Source organism: Macrobrachium nipponense, chromosome 16, assembly GCF_015104395.2.
Source record: "Macrobrachium nipponense isolate FS-2020 chromosome 16, ASM1510439v2, whole genome shotgun sequence".
Taxonomy (NCBI): domain Eukaryota; kingdom Metazoa; phylum Arthropoda; class Malacostraca; order Decapoda; family Palaemonidae; genus Macrobrachium; species Macrobrachium nipponense.
The window spans coordinates 66,439,016-66,463,370 of NC_087209.1; the positions used below are offsets into that span (position 1 = coordinate 66,439,016).

At 39.9% G+C, this 24,355-nt stretch overlaps 1 pseudogene; it reads right to left on the reverse strand.

The window, feature by feature from the left end:
* Window positions 1–795: 795 nt before the first annotated feature.
* LOC135195362 (ral GTPase-activating protein subunit beta-like) overlaps window positions 796–24,355 on the reverse strand; it is a 142,307-nt pseudogene continuing 118,747 nt past the window's right edge.

The window sequence follows — 24,355 nt, forward strand, 5'->3', positions numbered from 1 at the left end:
ATTAAAAAACACCATGGTATAAGCAGGTTTTTCTTGAGTTTGAACTAACGAAATTGGCAGTTTTTAAGTGTTTTTGTAGGGGTTCTAAGTATTCGTGGATTCTCGCTATTTGCGGGGGGGGGGGGGGGGGGGGGGTGGGGGGGGGGGGGGGGGGGGGGGGGGGGGGGGGGGGGGGGGGGGGGGGGGGGGGGGGGGGGGGGGGGGGGGGGGGGGTCCTGGTACACATCCCCTGCAAATACTGGGGGGGTCCACTGTATATCAAAAATATTTTTGCCATCACTATAAACATTACAACCACAAAAATCACCCACTCCCTAAAAATAACAATTAAAAGTGTTTTGTATGTAATCAAACAAAATAACTAAACGTATAATGTCCAAACAATCTGAATTTTTTTTTTAACAATCAAAATACTAAGATTTAATATTTTCTGAAATCTACTAAAAAAATTTATTTCACCAATAAATAAATGCCAAATAAGGAATTTTTGTGTGTGTCAAACTTACTTGCTGGGAAAGTGTAACTATCTTCAAAACTTTCTAGCCATACGATGTAGACTTTATTGGTCACCGCAAGACATGGCACTAGTTTGACGACCAAATTTGTTTCGATTACGATTTCATTACCATGACGAAAGGACATCTGAAATGAAATGCTTCTGTTATATTCATAACTACATTAATGACAATTAACATTACCACACTCAATGGAGTTGAAAACAAGTTCTAATTATTTAGAAAGCTTCAAATGTTTAATATTTTAAATTTTACTGCTTTTCTGCTTACAAGAGGATTCTACTTAAAAAGAGATAAAGCCAATTACAACCTGAGAAGTATGGGAAGATAATGATGAACCTTGATCAACCTCTACGTCATATGAATGTAAGGAATCTGATCTTTCACTGCCAGAACCTCCTCCTGAACCGTCACATCTCTCTAGCACAAGACCTGTTAAATAATTGGGATAAAATTTGAGAAATTTATATAAATTAAGGCTTTGGTAATGCTTAAAAGTTACTACAACTATTCCACAAGAAAATGCAACATACTATTACCTATTAAAAAAAAAAACATCTATTCAGTACCTATTTAACACAGACATTTCCAAGGTCCCATCAGGTTTATCTAAAGATCCGTTCACATGTAAAAATTAAAAACAATGGAAAGAAAAATTAAAAGAACTTGGACAGATAGGTGGGAAGACCAAATGAAAATGAATTAATTCAAACACAATCTAACAAACAGTTTTCAACCGATATACTGTTTTAAAAACTAAGCAATATATATTCTTAACAATCCAATTTGGTTGAATGTTGAAACAATTTACTAGTAGCAGTTTGTATGAGAACAATCTATAATAGCTAGCAAACAAACCATGCACGTAATAGTTCTCATTCTTCAAAATATTAGTAATCTGAGAGAAAGAATAGGAATTTTTTGTATATAAAGAAGCCCCACTACAATTATATGGACTGCAAAGACCACAGCTCAAATGATCCTTATCTAGAATGAAAATTGTACAGTAACTGACAACAGTACAAGATAATTTAAGTATTTTTTTTAGTTTTTTTATTTATCTTCCCGCCACTGGCCAGTGGCATAAGGCTGATACAGTTTCTCTCCATCTGTCTCTATCCCGAGCCATTTCCCTCGCTTTCCTCTAAGTTTTGGATTTCATCCTCAGATCCCTGACAATTATGTCTATCCACCTCGTTCTTGGGTCTACCCAGCGGTCTTCTTCCTATTTGTACTGCTCTCAGTGCTCTCCTGGGGGTCTCTATTCTCTTCCATCCTCTCAACATGTCCAAAACCATTTCAGCCTTCCCCTCTTCAACCTGGTAACTGACTGGCCTTTGCCTCAATCTCACCCTGATGTCTTCAGTTTCTAACATAATCATCCCATTTAATGCCAAGTATTCTTCTCAGCCAGCTTCATCTCAAAAGCATCCAACCTTTTCTCCTCTGTTTCTGGTCAGTGCCCAGGTGGACGAGCCATACATCAGGACTGTAGTACTACTGCATTGAATATTCTCATCTTAGTTCTCAAGCTGATTTCATGCCTCGACCAAACGTTTTTTCTCAGAACCTCAAAAGCTCTTGCTGCTCCTAGTTTTCTTCTTTGTATATCTTCAATTTGCCTCCCGTCTGCTGTTACCACACTCCCAAGTAAACAAACTTCTCAACTTGCTTGAGTTCCTGTCCTCTGATTGTCATATCCTCCATGTGCAACCCAATCATCATCCTTACTCACAACCATGATCTCGCTCTTCTTTGTGCTGATGTTCAAGCCAAAATTCTGTGTCTCTGTCTCCATCCTCATTACCATACCTACCAGCGCCAGCCACGTATCAGCAACCAACGCAACATCATCAGCAAAGTCCAAATCCATAAAAAACTTCTCCACCAATACTAGCCCCTCTGTTTTCATTCTCCATCATCTTCTCATTATATGGTCAATATATACATTAAACAAGGTGGGTGACATAACACATCCCTGTCTTAGCCACTTCCAACTGGGAACCATTCACTTTGCTGTCCATCCAGCTGTACACAGCTGCACACTCCTTGGTACCAGTTCTTTAGTATCCTTATCACTTTCAGTGTATACCATAGTGTTCTGCCACTCTCCACATTCCATCTCTCCATACTGAATCATACGCTTTCTCCAAGTCTATAAAAGCACAGAATATTGGCTTTGCATACTCCATCTCTTCTCAATTATCTGTCTTAAGGTGAAAAATTTGATCCACTGTTGACCTTCCACTTCTAAAAACCACACTGCTGTTCTCTAAGTTTCTCTTCTACTATAGGTCTTATTCTGTTAAGTATTACTCTCATGAATATCTTCCCTGGGACTGACAGTAAACTTATGCCCCGATAGTTACCACACTCCCTTTTGCTTCCCTTATTTTTATATATTGGTATCTCAATTGCCTTTTTCCAATCACTTGGTACCACCTCTGTTTTCTCCAAACTATGCTAAAAACAACTCTTAATGCCTCTATCATCCTTCGTCCTCCTGCTTTTAGCATCTCTGCAGTTATCCCGCACACGCCAGCAGTTTTTCCATTTTTTACAGATTTTAAGGCCTCTTTCACCTCTTCTGCACTAATGTCTTCTTCTTGTACCTCCAGGGCCTCGTTTAAATCTGCAATGCACTCATCCCTACCGGTAGTATCAACATTTAGGAGTCTTTCAAAATACCTTGCCAACTATAAAATACATATACCCTTGAACACTACTTCCATGTAATAATCTTTGATGTATCAAACATTAAAGGAGTCCTATCATGAAGTGGCTCTCAACATGTGTCCCTGCAATAAAGCTCAAAAGGTGAAACTTGTACAGCAATCTCCATAGTATAGTGATAATAACAGACACAAAAAGAAAAGAAGTTACAAATTGTTTAAACCATTCATAAAGGTCTAATGAAAAAGGTGTAAAAGTAATAAGAAGAGATCTGAAAGGTGGCAGCAAATGTCAATACAGTATGTCCCACTTTCCATCACAGATACATAGGATCTTTTTTCTTACTGATGGTGATCTCAATGACTCACAACTGTGCAATAACCTTTGAATTTCCTTTTGTCAGATTGTATCACTAACCCTGTGCTGTACATAGAATCAGGCATAAATCCAGAGGTTAACTTCTAAAAAACAAGATTTTACTGCAACTACGAGAGAATCATGATCGAGAGTATTATGATCCAAAGGAGGCAAACTTCACATTTTCTCATGAGTCATCTCCAACAGCCACATACTATAAAAATACACAAGATGTGTCTAAGGGTATAAACTTTATGGCAACATACATGGTCGTTAACTGAGCAACACATTAGGTTCTTTAATACAAAAACAGTACTACATACTTCATATATGGATTACCTCTACAAAATGCATTGACAATTGCATTAACAAACAATAAAAACATATGGCAGCAAAAAGGGTTCAGTATAATATATATAAAAAATAAAGGTCAATTTCCACTTTCAAGTGAAATGAAACTAAAGTGATAAAGGAAAAGTAAAAAACCAAATTAAAAAAGTTGCAACAGAAGAGGTCCAGTGTATGAGGAAAGTTATCACACAACATGATAGTGGCCAAATGTAAGCTATACTTTTAAATAGCACCATGTAGTTACCCTATAGGTGACTAATTTCATAGAATAAAATGCAAGTTTGAACCTTTAATTTGGAATCAAGGCATATCTTTCTGGATCTAATGGAATGTTAACAAGAAGAAGAAAACTTAGCAGTATTAGTCTCTTGTGATATCTATTCTTTATCAACTGTATAAAAGGAAATCTGTAAGGAATTGACCATAATACAGCGTTAGAGTTTGCATAAACCTAAAAATGTCCTCTCTATTCTTTTATTAAATGTGCAGAAATATTTAAATGTTTACTACATATATACTGTACAAGTACAATCATGTCAGTTTTAATGAACATAACAAAATAAAAGATATCAAAATAATACATACCCATATTAACAGAATTTGAGGCTGGAGGTTGACTGTTTGGCTGTGAAGGGGCTGGTGATGGCACAACAAAAGCCATCTCGCTAAGAGCATCTGACCAATATAGGACATGTGTGCGACCACTGAATACACTCCCCCCATGATTTGCATCAAATGGAGCTAGGGAAACAGGAAATTTTCATGACAGTTATTGCTCTATGAATTAATGGGTCACTGTTCTACCTATGAATTGAAAGTAGTCTTGCACCTCAACCTTACTTCTAACACATGAATCTACTTCTCTTTGCAAAGTGAGCTGATATATGCTGCAGTCTATTTGGAAAAATTAAATTTTTACAATAAAACAAAGTTTTATAAAACTTACTAAGTAACTACTTAGCTATTAGTTTCCACTTGTATGGCAGCTTAAATTCAAGATTCATGAGTCACACTTCAAACGTGTGTAGGTGACTAGTTCCGCCCACTAGCGGAAATATTAGGAACACCTTAGCAGATAACCTCATTCTGTTCATGTCTTATGTCCATCAGCAGGGACAAGGATGGGCTCCAATTCAGTAATTACTTGCTAAATATAAAACTTTATTTTATCATAAAAATTTCCTTTTAATATAAGTAACTTAGCTGATTCCCCACACTGATAGGAGGTGGGATAAATGGACATATCCTACTCCAAAACATTAAAATAAATAATAAATTTCCAATAGAAAAACTGCCAGCATTAAAAACAGTTACATATCAGTTAAGAGAGCTATTGGGTTGGATACTGCCTCTGGTTGGTGCTCATCTTAACACGTATGGCGTGGCAGTATAGCTATGGGTCGCCTCCCCCTTAGTGGGAACTTTGCAGCGAAGGAAGTACTCCAATGGCTAGAAAAGCATGACAGATGCCTGCCCTTGCCCTGGGCGCAGCACTAAAATAAAAACCACAAGCCAACATTGTCACTTACACTGAGATAAAACCACAACCCATCCACTGAGAGTGGTGGGTGCTTCAGGTACATTGTACCCCCTGGCTCTGCAAAAACTTGACACCTTATTACAAGGTGAAGAGACAGAATGAAAAAATCCTAAGCCATCTTGCTTGGTGAGACGTACCCGCGTGAAGTCAGATTAATCAACAGATATCACAAGTTTAACATACGACTAGAATTTGAGAAATATCTAGAAGTGTTCGTGAACTATCGGTGATAAGATTAGTGTGAAAATAGTAGGATAAAGCGCGTTCTAAGTAGTTTTAACAAGTGTAATACTGAAATCAGACAAGATGGCAGTAAGTTCCAACTGCGGGAAAAAGGTGGGCGTAATTTAGCTTGCTTGGCAGATTCGCAATACGATGAGGTAGCAGGAAGGGAACTGGCATTTATCATCTATGAAATCAGCAACAGTCCTAACCAAAAAGGATACAAAAGCATTCATAGATATATTAGAAGGATATAATCCTTCAAACTGGAAACAAATCTAATGAAAACATCTTGAAAATAATTGAAGAAGTTCCAAATAAAATCCAAGTGGTCAAGAGACTCATAAAGAAAATATACATAAACCAACATATTCCGACAAAGAAAATGAATAAGGTGAATCTTGTGAATATCCTAATTGATGCATAGGAAAAAGAATGCCAAAGCATGCAAACTGTGTAAGGTTTGGTATAGCAGAGTCAATCCACAAAACCTAATCAGAAAATGTGCTGCATGCAACATTCCGACCCATCCACAGTGTGCTGAGGTAATGCAAGATTTGAGAAAAGATACAAGAATGTTTTGTTCAACATGTCTATCATGGATAGACAATGTTATTAAATCAAGATTGAATGTACAAATAGTTGAGGATGAAGAAGAAGAGGAAGAGAAGAAGAAGAAGAAAAAGAAGAAGAGGAAAACGGAAGAGAAGTAAACAAAAATGAAATGACAGAAAAAAAATAGGAAAACAAAGAACAAGATAAAAGTATGATGCAGAGATACTCATTGATACTACATATGAGGCAATAAAGCAGCATACCTACGAAGAAATAAATTACGATATGACAACAGAAAAGCAAATCCCGAAGAGGCTCTACCCAGATCTACACAATGACGGGAAAGAGGAAAAAATAGACAAGAAAGACAAAATCTGCAACCTTTTGAAAAGAGGGAATTGCAGATTTGGAGAAAGATGTTACTACAAACATCCTAAGGTATGTCAAAACTATGAAATATATGGTAAATGTGCATACTTAGATGGCTATGGGATGATTGCAGAGATCTGGCATCCAAAAATATGTAAGAAAAACCTAAAAAGAAGGAAAAGGTATGTTAAGTTCGACAAAAAATGCAAATATATGCACCCTGTAGCCATGAATCATAATCAAATAAATAACCAACCAAGTAATAAAATCCAAAATAAGAAAGAAACAAATAAAGAGAGAAACCAAGAAATCAGGTAAAAGAGAAAAGCAAACCACCAATGAGATATGCAGAGGTGTCAGCAAAAAATTTCAAAGCATCAGCTCCGAAATTCTACTCAAGAGATAATAACTGTATTTATTATGCAAGAGGATATTGCAGAAACGGAGAAAATTGCAGATTCAGACACAAAATGAATAATTATGATGAAGGAAGATCAAATATTATGGAAAAGTTGGATTTTTTAATGTCAGAATTTCTGGAAATGAAAAAAAGAACAACATACCAGAACAGGAAAGAGACCATGGAAAATCCTTATTACTACCAATATTAAAGAAGAGAAAAACACGCAAACCATCATAGTGATGAATGCGCAGGGTTTAGTTACGAGTAACTCAAAAAGAAAAATAGAGTACTTAGAAGAACTAACCCAAAATGAAAAGAAAAATAGATATAATGAATATAAGTGAAACCTGGTATTCCCAAGAGACTGGGAATGATGATCAAATAAAAGGGTTCCAAACTTATAGATCAGATAGAAAAAATAGGAATCAAGGGGAACCGCAATATATGGGAAAGAACAAAAAACAAGGAAAAATATATGAGAATATAGTAACTCAGAATGTGAACTAATAGCGGTAGAATTTGAATCTGAAAAATTGATGAACATAGTAATATATAGACCTCCTAATACTAAAGAGTTTGACTTAATAATTGAAAAATTGGATGATATATGTAGAAATCACAAGGACTGGGACTATTCTCCTATCTGGTGACTTCAACTTTCCTTTCGTAGAATGGAAAGAACGAATAGGAGACTGTGGTTGTACTTATACATATAAAAAAAGAGAGTAATAGTAGTGTAGAAGATAAGAGGCAATTTGAAAAGCTATTAGATATGCTACTAGAATACAACATTCAACAAATAAATCACCTGCCAACAAGAAAGGAAAATACTTTAGACCTAGTATTTGTGAAACGAGATGAATTATGTTAACAAAGAAATAATAGTTTATAATGCGAGTATTTCAGATCATAATGTCATAGAATTAACAGTTCATTCCAAAGCAAGTGAAAATAGAGATAAGCAAGAAATGAAAAAAGTGGGAAGGATATGGAAAATACAACTTCTACAGTAAAAAATATAAAATGGTCAGATTAATGAAGAATTAAACAAAGATTGGGATAAACATTTTCGTAAATGATGACATAAGGGTAAATACGGAGATATTATATAAAATATTGGAGAAAATAGTGGATAAATATATACCGAAGAAGAAAAGTAAACATCATTCATGCATACCAAGAGACAGAAGGATCTTGTTCCAGAAAATCAGAAAGTGGAAAAAAGGTCTTGCAAAAGAAAAAAATGCATGGAAAGTTATAGAACTAAAAAGTAAGATAGAAATGCAGAACAAAAGATTATACAATCAAAAGAAAATGAAAACGGGACTTGGAAGAAAAACCCTATTAAATATCAAGCAAAACCCCCAAACTATTATACTCATATGCGAAGAAGATGAATAAAAGAAGAATAGAAATGGCCCTCTGAGAATTGAAGAAGGGAGATTAACGAATGAAAAAAAGGAAATTTGCAACATACTGGCAGAACGATATAAGAGAGAATTCACCCTAGAATAGATAATGAAGCGATATGATATAGAAGTAAGGGACGAAAATAGTGAATATTTAGCTGACATAGAAATTAATGAGCTGATATTGTGCAGGCAATTAATGAAATTAAAAATGGAGCTGCTGCAGGGCCGGATGGAGTCCTTGCTATTTTGTTAAAAATAGTAGTTCATTCTATCGCAAAGCCACTTGCAATATTATTAAGACAAAGTGTAGATACAGGCAAGATTTATGATGAGCACAAATTAGCATATATCACCCTACTTTCAAAAGTGGATCAAGACTAGAGGCAAGTAATTATAGGCCTGTGAGTCTAACATCACATATTATGAAAGTGTATGAAAGGGGTAATGAAGAAAAATATTATGAAACATTTAATAAAAATAATTTGTTTAATATAGGACAACACGGTTTCGTACCCGGAAAAAGTACACAAACCCAACTGTTAGTCCACCGTGAGAACATATTCAAAAATATGAAAAGCGGAAAAGAAACAGATGTGGTTTATCTAGACTTTGCAAAAGCTTTTGACAAAGTAGACCATAATATATTAGCAAAGAAAATTAGAAAACACAATATCGTAGATAAAGTAGGAAGATGGTTAAAAGAATTTTTACACAACAGAAAACAGATAGTTGTTGCAAACGATGAGAAATCGGATGAAACCAAGGTAATATCCGGTGTGCCACAAGTACGGTGCTAGCTGCAATACTGTTTGTTATTATGATTGAAGACATAGACAGTAATGTTAAGGATTCGGTAGTGAGTAGTTTCGCTGATGACACAAGAATAAGTAGAGAAATTACTTGTGATGAAGATAGGAACGCTCTACAAAGAGACCTTAACAAAGTATATGATTGGGCAGAGGTAAATAGGATGGTATTTAACTCTGATAAATTTGAATCAATAAATTATGGAGACAGAGAAGGAAAGCTATATGCATATAGGGGACCTAATAATGAGACAATCACAAATAAGGAAGCAGTTAAAGACCTTGGTGTGATGATGAATAGGAACAAATGTTATGCAATGATCAAATAGCCATTCTGTTGGCAAAATGTAAAGCAAAAATGGGAATGTTGTTACGGCACTTCAAAACAAGAAAAGCTGAACACATGATTATGCTTTATAAAACATATGTTCGTAGTCCACTTGAATATTGCAATATGATATGGTACCACACTATCAAAAGGATATTGCACAAATAGAGAGTGTACAAAGGTCCTTTACAGCTAGAATAGAAGAAGTTAAGGACCTAGACTACTGGAAAGACTACAATCCTTAAAATTATATAGTCTAGAAAGGTAAGAAGAGAACGCTACATGATATGTTCAGAGGCCATGGCAAACAGATAGAAGGAATAACAGAAAATATCATGGAAAAACTAAAAATATCAGAAAGAGCAAGCAGAGGTAGATTAATAGTGCCCAAAACTATACCAGGAAAATAAGGAAAGCACCAGAACATTAATCCACTACGCACCAGCATCGATAATGCAGCGTCTATTCAATGCGTTGCCAGCTCATCTGAGGAATATATCAGGAGTGAGCGTAGATGTGTTTAAGAATAAGCTCGACAAATATCTAAACTGCATCCCAGACCATCCAAGATTGGAAGATGCAAAATATACCGGAAGATGTACTAGCAACTCTCTGGTAGACATTAGAGGCGCCTCACACTGAGGGACCTGGGGCAACCCGAACGAAATGTAAGGTCTGTAAGGTAAGGACTAGAAAAGGTCTCAAGGCACTGGAAGATTTCAACACTGTTTTAACTTCCACTAAAATTAGTGAGAAACGAAGACTGATTACATTCCCAATAGGTCAAAGGCAGAATGGATGTACGGGGCATAAAATATATGCAAGCTAAAGAGGTAGAGGCTACTCTGATGTCTTTAACTCCACTTAAAAGTAGGCAAACTGCTCTCCTAATTCTGAGTGTCTCAAAAGTCCATGAGGGCAATACGTGTACGTTCTAATCAGTGGATGAAACAGTTCTGGCAATATCACCATATGTACAGGATGGTCCTCTGAAAACTCCAATTGGACAGAGACCTCCCTATTCTCCAACATAGCTGGAGAGCACTTTGGACACTCGGAGAACAATCTGGTGTCAGGCTGTAGCTGGAGCAAGAAGCACTGGCTGCCAGTCAAGCTAAGGACTCTGGGCTGGCAGGCACTCATGGGAGCTAGCAGGGGCTCAGAGCAAGAGTTGTTGCCAGACTGTAATCAGTGCCAAACAAGCAGGCTGCCAGGCGAGCTGGGCACTAGACAAGCTAGAAGCTCCTGGCTCTGGAAGCTCTATAGCTGGCATCAGACAGTAGCTGACACCAGACTACCTGTTGCCTGGCAAACTGGGCATCAGGTGAACTAGATCAGAATCACTTGACAGGAAAACGAGACACGGGAGACAAATATACTTCCACTAGGACTATGTGGAATGGAAATAAAAGACAAATGAGCCTGAGAGCTAAGGAGGAAGAGGCTTCTCTGATGTCCTTGGCTTTCATTTAAAAGAAGGCAAAATGTTCTCCTTGAGCATTCAAAAACAAGCCCTATCAGGATGTGACCTTAGTCTGATCCTGTTCAGGTAAAACCCGAAAGCTATAGCTGGAAAGAGGGTTCTCTCATTTTCAGAGCCAATGATGTCCATTAATTTCCTAGGGGAGAAAGAACGGATCTAGAGCTGGAATGTGCTCATTATTAGCTAAAAATCCCAGGGTAAACAAGGAAAAAATATGTCTTTCTGAGAAAAGATCTCCTCTAAACAATGGCTTGGATCTCGCTAGTGTGTCCTAGTCGAAGCCAGAGGCCACTCAGGAGGGGTGTCATCCATGTAAGGTTGTAGAGAAGAGGAATGCAGGGGTCAAAAATAAGGGATTTGACAGTCATTCAGAACACATCCAGGTTCCAGGAGACTGGATTCCTTCCTCACTTGGACGTGTCTAAGACAATATAAGGTCATCAAAAGCTAGGCCACTGTGCTTAAACACTTAGTTATAAGCATAGTTCGATACCCCTTTCTGATGGAGTATGAAAGATTGTAGATGATCTCAGGTACAGAAGGGGTGTTCCAAAAATGGGCCATATAAGTCTCAGAAGAAAAGGAGTGCAGACTGCAATCCCAGCTTCAAAAATGGCCCACTTTGTCTGGCAGACAGTGCTAGAGGAATAGCATCTGCAACCAAAATAGTTTATGAAATAAGTCTTGCAAAAAAAAAACCTCGTACTGACAAGCTTCCTGAAGCTTTGAAGGTTCCTTGAGGTGGCAAATAGGATCATAGTCGGTCTGCCCTATGGCCTCCACAGTTTCCCGTCAGACCAGGGGATTGCAAGATCTACCCAGTGGGAAGAAACTGCCCTCAGTTTGTCACAAGAACATTTAGATGAATTGAATTAAAATCAAAACAGGTTTGTTTGCAATAGAGGCTCTCTACTTGGAGAGAATATGAAAGAGGAAGCGAGACTTTCTTCTCTATGTCTATTCCCTAGGACTGAGGTCTTAGCGAATATACATACACAGTCCAGGGTAAACTATGGTCAAGAAGCACTCCAACACATGTGAAAAGGTTCCATCATCCGGGGATCACAAGCCGGAAATGGTAAACACAGATACTTATACCCAAGACAACCTATATCTGGATGACATAGGGAAGGGAAGGGAAGAGAAGAGAGTAAGAGAGGGAATATGAAGAATCCCTTACATCCTCTCTTAATGGTAAAACCTGCCCCACAACTATACTGGACCCAACTAAAAAGGTATTAGACTATCTGTGAACACTATCTCTTCAACAAAAATAAAAAAAATGTTTAACTAGCATTTACAAATTCCTAATTTTAAACTAAACTGACTACTAAATTGCATTTAAAAGACAAGTTATCTTGTTTTGTCCTCTGTAACATTACTATAGGTCCTAATGTTACGCTGCTTGAGCAAGTAGGAGATTGTGTTCTTTGTTACGTATTTGCTTATGGGTCTGACATGGTGATAGAAAGAGAGAACTAAAGGAAACCATACTTCAAGTAAAACTGAATGCCTCTAGTTTGGTAAAGATCTCTTGTTAGAAGTATAGGAAAACTGATAAAATGGCAAATGTGAGTTTTACTATACTTTTTACAAGAAGAAAGTTGTTTCTCTGCCACAAAATCAGAAGCAAAGGATAAACCATTACTTCACAGAATGATTCCACACTGATGACTCATCTTCTTTGTTTTGTCCTTTAGAAAATATGGAAGTAACCTGGCAAAATTACTGAGCCAATCTGAACATTAAAACAGCAGACCTGCATCCTTAACTGCAAAAGTCATTTAAAAGTCTGCTAACTGAGGGATAGAGCACAACACTGAAAACAGGTTTCTTGAAACTAACTCCAGAAGATCTGTTTGCCAAGAGGCTCAACCCCATAATGCCATTTCACTGCTCTGAGCTAACAGACCACATAGTGTTGAAAACATATGAATTACACTATCCTTGCAACAGCGGGCTAGTTTAATTTAAGCATACCTTGTGGCAGCATGTACCCATCTTGTAAAGTGATAAGGTGTTGAAGAGGATAAGGGACATTTGGTTTGAACCTCTGGAACTTAAAATCAATTAAATTAACCCCAACCTTCATTACTGTCTGCATACTTGGATGATTGCATAATACTACTATAAGTTTCTTGTGCTATCATATTACACACTAAACTATATACATCTGATCAGTTGACTGTCACAGTGACATTTTGCACCCATATATAAATATCTATGACATATCCTTTTACCATGAGGGAAAATGTTTCTATGCCTATGAAAGATGGCTTTAGATCCTGAAAACAGGAGTTTCCACTTATCTGCTTCAACAACTTTTGTTCTATGCACCAATCTAGATCTTTGCAGGCCTCTTAACAAAATAAAAAAAATTACATACTAAAGACATAATGGCGACTGAAGACTGAACTCGGCAAAAGTAAATCCCCCAAAATTTATAAGTACTCAATAACTATAATGAAAATTATTCGCAAAAAGGTTTATCAAACACCACACATTACAACTTGAATGGCTGTTACCAGCTTGGCAGACCAAAAGAGGTAAAGCAAGTGACAGATGGGTACTGAGAGTGTAATTGGCACAAGAGCGGTGGATCTATTTTACTCTTCTCCCTACTGGAGAAATGTAGTCTGGACAGTTGCAGGCTTAACTGTTGTGCTACATATGAATGATAGGTTTGTTATAGAAAAAATTGTATTATATGATCATCACTCATGCTACAGCAAATCTAAGAATATGGTACTCCTAATTTAACACTTAAGAGAATTATGTGTATCATAAAAAGAAATGTGTAACTACAACAGAAAACAAATAGACTAGAAGTAATGAATACAATAATAAAAAATTAGAAAATCTCAACCAAATGAACTATGATCTTGTACATAGTGACCCTTAGGGATTGGTAACCCAACAAAATTGGTAAGCAATGTGTTCACAATAAAGTTAACAAAAAAGTATTTTAAGAGATATATACTCAAATGCATTCTTTACTAACTATCTTGAGGAGGTGTGGTAACAGTAAAGGCAGTTGAAAACGTTGACCAGTCCAGCAGGATGTTGATGAACATTAACTGACCAACCCAGTCCTCCTAAGAATTCTAAGAAGTGTGGATGTACAGAAGAGACAGATATCTGCAATTAAATTAATATTTTAATTTCAAGAGAATACTCCTATATTCCTATGCACACAACAATAATGCAAACAAATATGTACTTACATACAACATATGGTGAGTAATATCATAAGGTCATGAACATAATCCTCTGACTAGATCACTCTATCATTTATACACTTATAGGGCTCACCAAAAGGATTTGTTCTACATTGAGAGGTGAAAAACTAAAGTTTAAGAACTTAAAAAGCTAAAAGGTAGCTTGAAGAGACATAGGGAATGGGTACTCTACAGAAATGCCCCTTGGTGAAAAGAAACCTAATGGATGTCAAATCAATAGTACTAAAACATAAGTTAGGTTCATCAGTGAAAATTTCCAACATCATCATTTATGTGTTAACATCAGGTTTTTTTTCTTTACAAAGTTGAATATCTAATGAGGTGACTTCCCTCTCATACATTCTGTGAATTCTGCTTAAATATTCATCTGAACCAAATTCTATTAAAAATGATATTGTTATGATACAATAAAGTTTGTTCATACTTACCTGGCAGATATATATATAGCTGTATTTTCTGAAGTCCGACAGAATTTTAAAAACTTCCGACACACGCAGTGGTCGGCCAGGTGTTAGTACCCATTCCCGCCGCTGGAGGCGGGTATCAGGAACCATTCCCATTTTTCTATTTCATAAATTTTTGATTTCCCACTGTTCCCCATGAGGGGAGGTGGTTGGGTGGGTAACTTGATTTATATATATCTGCCAGTTAAGTATGAACAAACTTTATTGTATCATAACAATATCATTTTGTTCATGAAACTTACCTGTCAGATATATATATAGCTGAATCCCACCTTTGGAGGTGGGAAGGGACAGAATAGAAGGATTTTAGGAAACAAATGCATGCAGATGATTTACATCTTGGTTCCACCTGTTAGCATAGCTGGCTTCGTGGTTACTGCCACGATAAGTCCTGCTTGTGCTACTAGAGTTGCCAGCGAGGTAGAGACCTATATAGCTGGTGCACTCCAGATGATCTGTCAACAGGGGGCGAGGACCACGACGTGACTAGACCATATTGACATACCATGAGGGCTAAGAAGTAAAATAAATATATATATATATATATATCACCACCTGACCAACCTAGCCAAAGTTAAGGTGTTTTAACTAAGGCTTAAGAGTTAAGAAGTCGCCGTTGTCGGCGACTCATCAACTAAATTAAGAGCTCTTCCTAACCATTTTCTACAGGATAGGATGAGTGGTACTTCTTGCCCCCAAGATTGTGTCTGCAGACACGTATGGCCCTAGCGAGCAGCAGATCTCATATGCCATCTTCACATCTCGCAGGGAGTGTGAAGTGAACACAGAGTTGCTTCGCTAAAACATGGTACTCAGGATGTTACTGATGCCATGCTCTGTTTGAAATGCTTCCGAGGCCGCGCCCTCACCTCGTGAGCATTAGATAAAAAGATTTCAAATCTTTGTGCAAACACAATGAAGGAGCATTTTTGAAAGAACTCCTTAACACTAAAGCCAGGGTGTTCTTCGATATGGGCAAGTCTGGTCTTTTTCGGAACACTGCAGATTGCCCGAATGACTTCGACTTTCTTGAGTTTTATGTAGATAAAACTTGAGAGACCCGACAGGGCACAGGACTCTCTCTGGCTCCTGCCCACTAACTTGTGCCATCCTTGCTTCCAAGCTCCTGGCCCAAGGACAAAACGGGTTTCCATTCTTAGGCCACAACGGAAGGCTTAGAGAGCACACCGCCTTGTCTTCTCTAAAGCCAAAACTTGTGACGATGGCTTAAAATTTCACTAACCCTCTTTGTCGTATCTAGGGTGGTTAGAAGAAGGCCTTCCTGATCACATGCAAAAAGTTAACAGGTAGGAGAGGTTCGAATGCTTTAACATCAAGAACTTCAGACTACGTCTAAGTTCCATATTGAAAGCTTCGATCTGGACATGCACAGTCAGTCCGTCTGTACTAAAGTCATGGTGACCGACCAGTTGACCAGTCAGACGAATCAAGGACAGCAAGGCTGTACCCTGAAGACCATAAGGCACTATTCTTCGCTGAAGGATGAGTGTCTGGACTGCCTGGGCGATTCAATCTAAGCAAACCTTGGGGGTGTATCAACGCAACCCAACGTCGTCAGCGAATCAACTCCTGACTCGAGCTTCTGGTGCCATGGAGAAAGGAGCGAGGAGCAAAAAGGCGATTCAGTCCCGAAGGAAGAATGCCTGACAGTCCAACCTGGTCATGTTACACGATCATCGGGGGTGTATAAACGCAACTGACTTCGTCAACAAGAACTCAGGGCTACTATATGTCGCCTGATCTCGCCGAGTGCAGATATACTGACTCCGAGAAAACAGGTGAGACAAAAAGTAGATGGTGAGCGAGTTTCGAGATTCCACAGAACTCAAAGATCGTGAAGGGCTTTGTTGTTTGACAGACGCAAATCTCTGAGCCCAAAGGCCGTCAACAACATATTTGCATATTCTTTAATAGTTGTGACTGCCAGCTTATCCCCATTCTTCAGACGGAAAAGGAAGACGGTAATCTTATTCCTGTCAACCTCTCGATAGTCTGAACGTATCAGAACTCAGAGCGGAGAGGTTATAGGTACCTTTCGAGTTAGAGTAGACGACTCTCTCGAAAAGGTCCTTGGAAAGTGAACTAGGAAGTATGTGACCATCTGTGAATCCAAGGATTCTGGAAGGCCAAAACATGGAGCGATCAGCGTCATTGGTCGCTCCCTGTGACGTCATAAATCCTCTTATTACATTTCCTAAGCGATTGAAAAGGGGAAAAGAGACTAAACATCCATCCCCGTTCAATATCATAGGATGGCGTTTAATGGTACCGATCCCGGATCGAGAATAAGGGAGCAGAGAAGAAGCCGCCTCTTCGTCCTCAACATATCGAAGAGAAGAATGAAAGGGCGTCCCTAAAGTCTACACAACTCTCAACTTGTACTTCTAAAGAAAGATTCCACTCGGAAGTGAATAGTTGCTGCCGTCGATCGAGACGATTCGTACGGACTTTTGCAATCCTTTAACGAACCTGTAGAGGATCGTACATTTTACGCCTGTTGTTATAATAGGCTCTTTCTCGTAAACTCGAACAAGGACCGAGAGAAGATACTTCTTAAGATATGAGAGAGCTGTGGAATATCAGAGTTGATCTGGACCACTGGTTCCCAAAAACTCGTTTCGGGACTGGAGGGACTACCGAATCGCTTTTACTTCTTTCAGATTAAGATCCAGGACATCTGAAACCCTATCCAGATGTCGGCACCTTCTTTCTATCACCTCAGGTGATAGACGCACTGAGAGATGTTCAGAATCATTGCTAGATCTTGAATAATATTTGTTTCCCGGTAGGAAAAAAACTGTGGTCTGAATTGCAGTCTATTCGGGGAAACAAACTTCTTCAGGAAGGAAATGGTCCCCAGCAAGCTCATCCATTCCCTCCCCGAGTTTATGCTTACCTTCCCTAAATAAGGCTGCGCTTTGCCTAAGCAGGAGAGCAAATAAAAAAAGTGCAATGTTGCGGTAGTACTCGTAGTTCCATACCGTGCGGTAACGAGCCACCGAAAAGGATTAAGAGATAAACTCTGTTGAACATAGTAGGCAAAAACGAATGCAACGTTTATTCATTCACGTAAGAAATCCCCCCTCAATCTTAGGCTAAAGTCCGTGATTGTAGGACAGAGATAGAGTTAGTCAGTCAATCCCGCAGGAGAGACGTAACCGTCAGCACAGAGATACGGTTAGTCAGTCAATCCGCAGGAGAGAGAGACGTAACCTACCGCGCATGACAGCGCACGATCTGTTACTGAATACTGGCTCGGTTGGACTGGAGGACAGACAGCGTGACAGCAGCAGCAGCAAGCATCTTACGAACGTCGTCTCTTAACTTTATGTCTGGGTTGCCAGCTACCCTATTCTACGAAGAAATAGATCCGTTATTTTTTGAGCAGAAAGACTCTCAAGCTGGTATATTTACGCGAAACAGAAAACGCTAACTATATAGATGCGTTTGTGTCGTCAGAACACTACCATACAACGGTAAAAGATAAATCGGAAACTCCTGTTAGGCTGCAGGGAGTAACGATTAAATGTCCTTAAAAAAGACAATAGACCTCTCGGTTGCCATCCGAAGAGGTAACTACAGCAAGCGTATATGACTTGAACCAACCAGAAGTAAAATAACGCAAGGCAAAAAATGAAATTATATCACAATAAAGTTTGTTCCTACTTACCTGGCAGACATATATATAGCTGAATTCGGAAATACAGCTACATACATATCTGACAGGCAAGTTTCATGAACAAACCTTAAGAGAATCGAAGCAGTCGAAGCAGTCAGCTCAAGCTTCTTATGTATTGGACATAAGCGTTCATTGACGTAGTCTACAAGTCTATTTCTTGTACGAGTCTGCGAATGACGAATGAGAGCTCTTCCGAATCTTGTCAATAAGAGCTTATTCGCTTACGCAATATCAAGTTAATGAGATGTTTGTCAATGAGAACTAACCCATTTACGGGACAAAGAGATATTTTGTCAATGGGGGAAAGTCACTGAATTGACAAAACGTAATCCAGGGAGTCAAGCATTTAATTTTTCCGATTCCCGTCTCAAACGAGGAAGGGGCAAGAATCCTGTTAAGAGACTGGGCTTACGGCAAGTAGGACGACGATGTTCAATTCGGCAGCGTAGTCCCGACTAGAAACTAACAAAATCTATCATCTGAAAAACCCTTTCAGATGGGCTAAAAAGCTTGGAAAATTATCCTGGGAAGAGGAAGAAACTCTCCAACCAGCTTCCTCTCCCGTATCACAACTAATGCCTGCTAAAGCTTAAAATTATTGGCAGTATGGCAAAGGAAGTCCTGTCTTGCGCTTTCCTGAAGAGCGTCCTTTTGATGATGCCTTTGCAAGAATCCTACTGAACGTTGCCGAGAGTCCTGACGTGGCCCCGGGAAAAAAAAAAAAAAAACCCCCAAATCGAGCTCCTTACATAACCCGTAACTGCCTTATCGCAAAGTCTTGACTGCGGTAGTGGCAACTTAAATTTATTGGCAGAATGGCAAAGGTTGCGGTAGAGCAAACGAGATCTTCCTTAACTCCATCCACCTATGCGAAAAGCAATATTAATTGACAGAGACCTCTTGAATTCACGAAACCCGATGTCTTGCTGGGTTTCGAAGAAGAAGTTGTCTGTTCACTTTAAGCTTCCTCCGAAGCACTGCCTACTTCACATTCTTTGCAGGTGAGGTAGGAAGGTATCACGAAGGTAGGGGTAAAAATTCTTTAGGCACCCAAATCTGAAACAAGAGCTTGAAGAGTTCAACAGAAACGTTCAGCCAGGCGACACCCACTGGCGTGCGCTGGTGCACGCTCGGCGTCCACTGGCGCGCGCTCGGCGTCCACTGGAGCGCGCTCGGCGTCCACTGGAGCGCGCTCGGCGTCCACTGGAGCGCGCTCGGCGTCCACTGGCGCGCGCGGAGCGCGCTTGGCGTGCACCCGCGCGCGCCTGGAGTCCATCCGAGCGTCCCAGGCGTCCGCTCTCAAAAGCTTCCTGCTACTATGACTTCTTTTACGTATTTCTCGGTGGAAAGACGGACACGAGTTCAGGCGACGTTCGCCTTCTTACTTCTCACTGAAACGCATAACACGAGAGAGAGAGAGGACGTGAAGCATCCTCTTCTATAAAGCTTCTATTTGGAGGGCGCGAGTCCTTCCGAAAGCTCCAACCCCTGCACGGAGAGGACGCTTCGGAGGACGAGAAGCAAATCTTTCAGGATTCGTGCACGCGCACAGCACTTTGGCAGTCTGGGATTTTCATCAGAAAACTGCCGAAGGCACGCCAGATCGGTGGGGGTGCCTTGTAACCCTCCTTAGGCTTTCGACATGCTCCCTCCCGGGTCCTGGGAGTCAAGCAGAGGTCCCGGCCTAGAGGCGAAACGAGGCCGATCTGACGCACCCTCCACTACACAAGGGGTATCACTGCACTTCTGCACTTCACTTTTACTCTCTAAAGCAAGCACTTTCGATTCTAAGTTACGAATCGAAAGAGTATAAGAGAAAGGGCAATTCCTCTAAGCAGACGACTGCTTTAGGGCCCGAACGGCAATAGACTGGCAGGGTTCGGAGTAACCAATTACAGAAGTAGCACTTCACAGCAATGAAGAAGAGCGAGCACCTCTCGTAGACATATTCATAGCCCGTAGGCCATACTACAGGGTTAGGCAAAATAAAGTCTACAGGAAGGTTACAGGTTCACTACCCTGACTTTTGTTACTGATTAATTGCGTACATACGAATCATACGTCTTCCTTACGGAATTAGACATGTTTACTGATTAATTGCGTACATACGAATCATACGTCTTCCTTACGGAATAGACAGTCTCACACTCCTTACATGACAAATCTCAACAAAGAAGGAAGACCCATACCCCTCGTACATACCAAGTGCGGATCTACCGAAGCTTTCGGTAGCCACACCCTATCTTTGCAGACAACCCCGTCTGAAACTAGCCTAACTAGATTCAGATATTTTAAGCAAAAATGAATCAAATTCAAATCAATTTAAGATAGCGTATGCCTAGCCACAAATCCAAGTAAATAAATCAAAAGACAATTAGGATACTTAGCGGCAATGAAGTTTCCAAAATCCTAAGACGGAGGTACTGAAAACAGGTGTTTTCAGCACCGGCGACAGAAAAATTATGAATAGAAAATGGGAATGGTTCCTGATACCCGCCTCCCAGCGGCGGGAATGGGTACTAACCACCTGGCCGACCACTGCGTGTGTCGGAAGTTTTTAAAATTCTGTCGGACTTCAGAAAATACAGCTATATATATATCTGACAGGTAAGTTTCATGAACAAACTATATTTTCAAATGCAAAGCATTACATAATCAAGTGCTGACTTTTTCACTATTGCCAGTTATTTTTCAAGAATAATTCAGAAGTTTTCAGTTTGAATGACAACATAAATTCAACAGTTTCTAATCTTAAGTTCATTAAAATAGCTCTACTTTCAGTATATTCGAGACATTCATAAAATTATAAAAAAATTTGTACTTATTCACTTTGAAAATTCCAGTTTTTAAGATCTCTTATGTCACCACCTACTTATCACTTTTCACATCCTTTATACCCTCAAAGGTATTTAGCATTCTTTACTTAAGGATATGATAAAAATTTGTTTATCTTACGATAATCAGGTAATAAGCCCTCTGTATAATTCTTTTATAGTATACTGACATAAAGATCTGCTTATTATTATCAAGTTTAAAAATCTAAATTCAAACAAATGCTAATTTTGCTCTTGTTGTATTTTATAAACAATATGTAGTCATCATCTATTATGTAAAATTAGGTTTAAAATTATCTCCCTTCTGCCTCTCTAATATGCAAAATGACAATTTGTCGAAAATTGCATTTTTCCTAACTATACAAACCTGAGGTCCTTTAACAATAGGAAGGTAACTAGCGGCAGCTGGGACGGTCGTAAGCTTCGAACAAGGGGAGAACGGTAGTTAACTGCTTGTCCGATCGTGCGCGCGCCCGAGAGGTGAAGAATCACTTTTGCTTTAGGCCCAATGCAAAAAGTTGCAGAGTGCGGGGTGGCATGAGGTGGGACTATATGTAAGGACCTCGGATGGGTTTGTATAGTTAGGAAAAATGCAATTTTCGACAAATTGTCATTTGTTTCCGATATACATAATACAAACCCTCGGTCCTTTAACAATAATAGGAAGACTCACTTCTTGGTGGGAGGAATCTGAGTCTTTTTGGTGAACAGACTGGTGTTCGTCCAACCCTGGAGTGCCTCCCTGGTCGTAAGAGCAAGGGAGGGATCCAAAACCTCTGTCCGATTGATCGGGGTGTGCACCGCAGGGATCAATGGTCAGACCTCTGGGCCAAGTACTAAGAGAGAGGCAAGCGTATCTCTTCGTACCAGCAAAGCCAAGAACTTGTTCCTGTTTGCAAGAGGACAATCATAAAATGATGGGTTTGTCTCAATTTGGCATCCACTTCCTCCCCCTTGTTGGAGGAGTGGTGGATATTTACTCCTATCCCTACTGAAAGGGATAGGATGGTGCTCTATTGAGTAGCTCACCTGCATCTCGTCCTTACCCAGCAGGGTGACGACCGTGTCCCTCTACCCAAAGGTAGAGGGAAGAAAAAGATGGGAAGAGGAGCCAGTCACACTCTCATTCCTCATCCATTCTTACGGTCACACCAGGACTCGATGCTGTTCAGCCTGCGAGGGTCTGGGTTAACTACACAACGTGTTGAGCAACCACCACGGTTCCCCAAGGAAAAAGATCCAAGGAACTGTGGGCAATATCCTGAAGGTAGAAGGAGGTGCATGCGGTCCGGTTGGACCAGGCGCCTGCCTTCATTACCTGCGCCACGGAGAAGTTCTTGCGGAACGCGAGAGAATGATGAAGAGGCGTCCACACTCATCCTGGGTGTCGAGTTTCTTCAGACAGCTCCGTCGCACCTTCACAGGACAAAGCAGCATAGCCTTCGTATCGGAGGCGGTGACGTCCATTAGGGAGGGTATTGTGAAGGACTCGAACCAATCGTCAGTTTACCGAAGGGTTTCTGAGTCTTCGCTACGAAGATCGGTACGAAATCGAGCGTCACAAATCCCCATCCCTTTGTGCTTGACTTCTCAAGAGAAGTCATGCAGTTACCTAAGACGAAAAGAAGGGAATAGTCGTATGACCTATCCCTCTTCTCGACTTTGGTTATGTACAGTACTCTACTGACAAGCTATTAAGACGAAGTAATGATTGCTCTGGAACAACCGAACTAAGTCCACAGCATAGTTCGTAACTGACTCGGGCGCTCTGACAGCTGCCGACTGACTGGTTCGGAATCAGTAGAAGCAAGTGTCCAAGCATCCGGAGGAAGTCACGTGACCTTCGCCCTTTAAAGAGTTATGCTGAGAGACGAAACAAATAAAATATTTGTTAGTCACCGATGCCGGACGGCGCGGCGATGATTCTCTTAATGCATAAGCTCAAAAGGCGAAAGTCAATTGCCTTCAAAAGACCGAGGTCCCTGATGGCAAGAAAATCTCATAGACGTTGAATCTCAGCTTGAGAAACAACACTATGTGACGTTGAAGACGAAGGTAGGCAATGAATGCAACCTACGTCTTCCAGCTGAATCGAGAGAAGGAATCTCAGATTCTAAACCTGTGCTTACAAATGACTGAAAACGCTAAACCGCCATTTCATTGCTGTCCGTTGTGCAATGAAAGCGGGGCGTTCTTCAGTAATGAAACACAGGGGAGTGCCGCTTGAAGAAGAACTGCTCATGGGCTGAACGTTTGGAAGTAGAGCTGGCAGGTGTGGGAGTAGGCGATGTCTTTCAATACATCTGCTAATCCGGGGTGAACAATGAACAATTGTACACCTCCGAATACAAGATATTTTGAGGACAAACTCAGATTCCGCAAAAATCATTCGCATTATCGGGATACGATGCAGCAAGAGACTATTACAGAATTCTGTTACCGTGCGGTAAACAGAAAGATGAGAGTCGAATAGATATCTCTGTTTAAAATTCTCGCAATACCGAAGACGATGAATACTAGCGTTTCTCAGCAGTAGATGGTCATTCATGTATGCGAGAATCCCCGTTAATCAGAGACTTAAGTCCGTGATTGTTGGGCAGAGATACGGTTTGTTATTCAATCAAAGCAGGTGAGAAAGACATAAACAACCGTCTATCTCAAAGCGGCAGCTGATACTGAAATGCCTCGGGCAATTCAATACGCAGTAGCTGTCGGCTGACAGGTGCAAATTCGTCCATCCTGAGTTTGCCAAAGGTAATCCTTTCCACGCAAGGAATGCGTTCGGCTAGAACCACCGAGCATAAAACAAAAAAGATATGCTCGAGCAATTATATTTAAGCGAAACGAATTTCGGTAAATATAAAAGCTTAAATGGTGTTGTTGTGACAACACCATAAGTATATAAAATTGAAACTGGAAACTCCTGGGAGGTTGCAGGCAACCCGGGTTGCAGTTCAATTAGAATACTTTTCGTCTAAGTCGCAATCCGTAGAATAACCAGGATATGCGCCTACCCCTCGGACCATTCAACTGCTTAGCAGAATCATGTCGCGAGGTTAATATACGTAGTTATATTTGTAGGATTCTGAACAACGATCTCCATC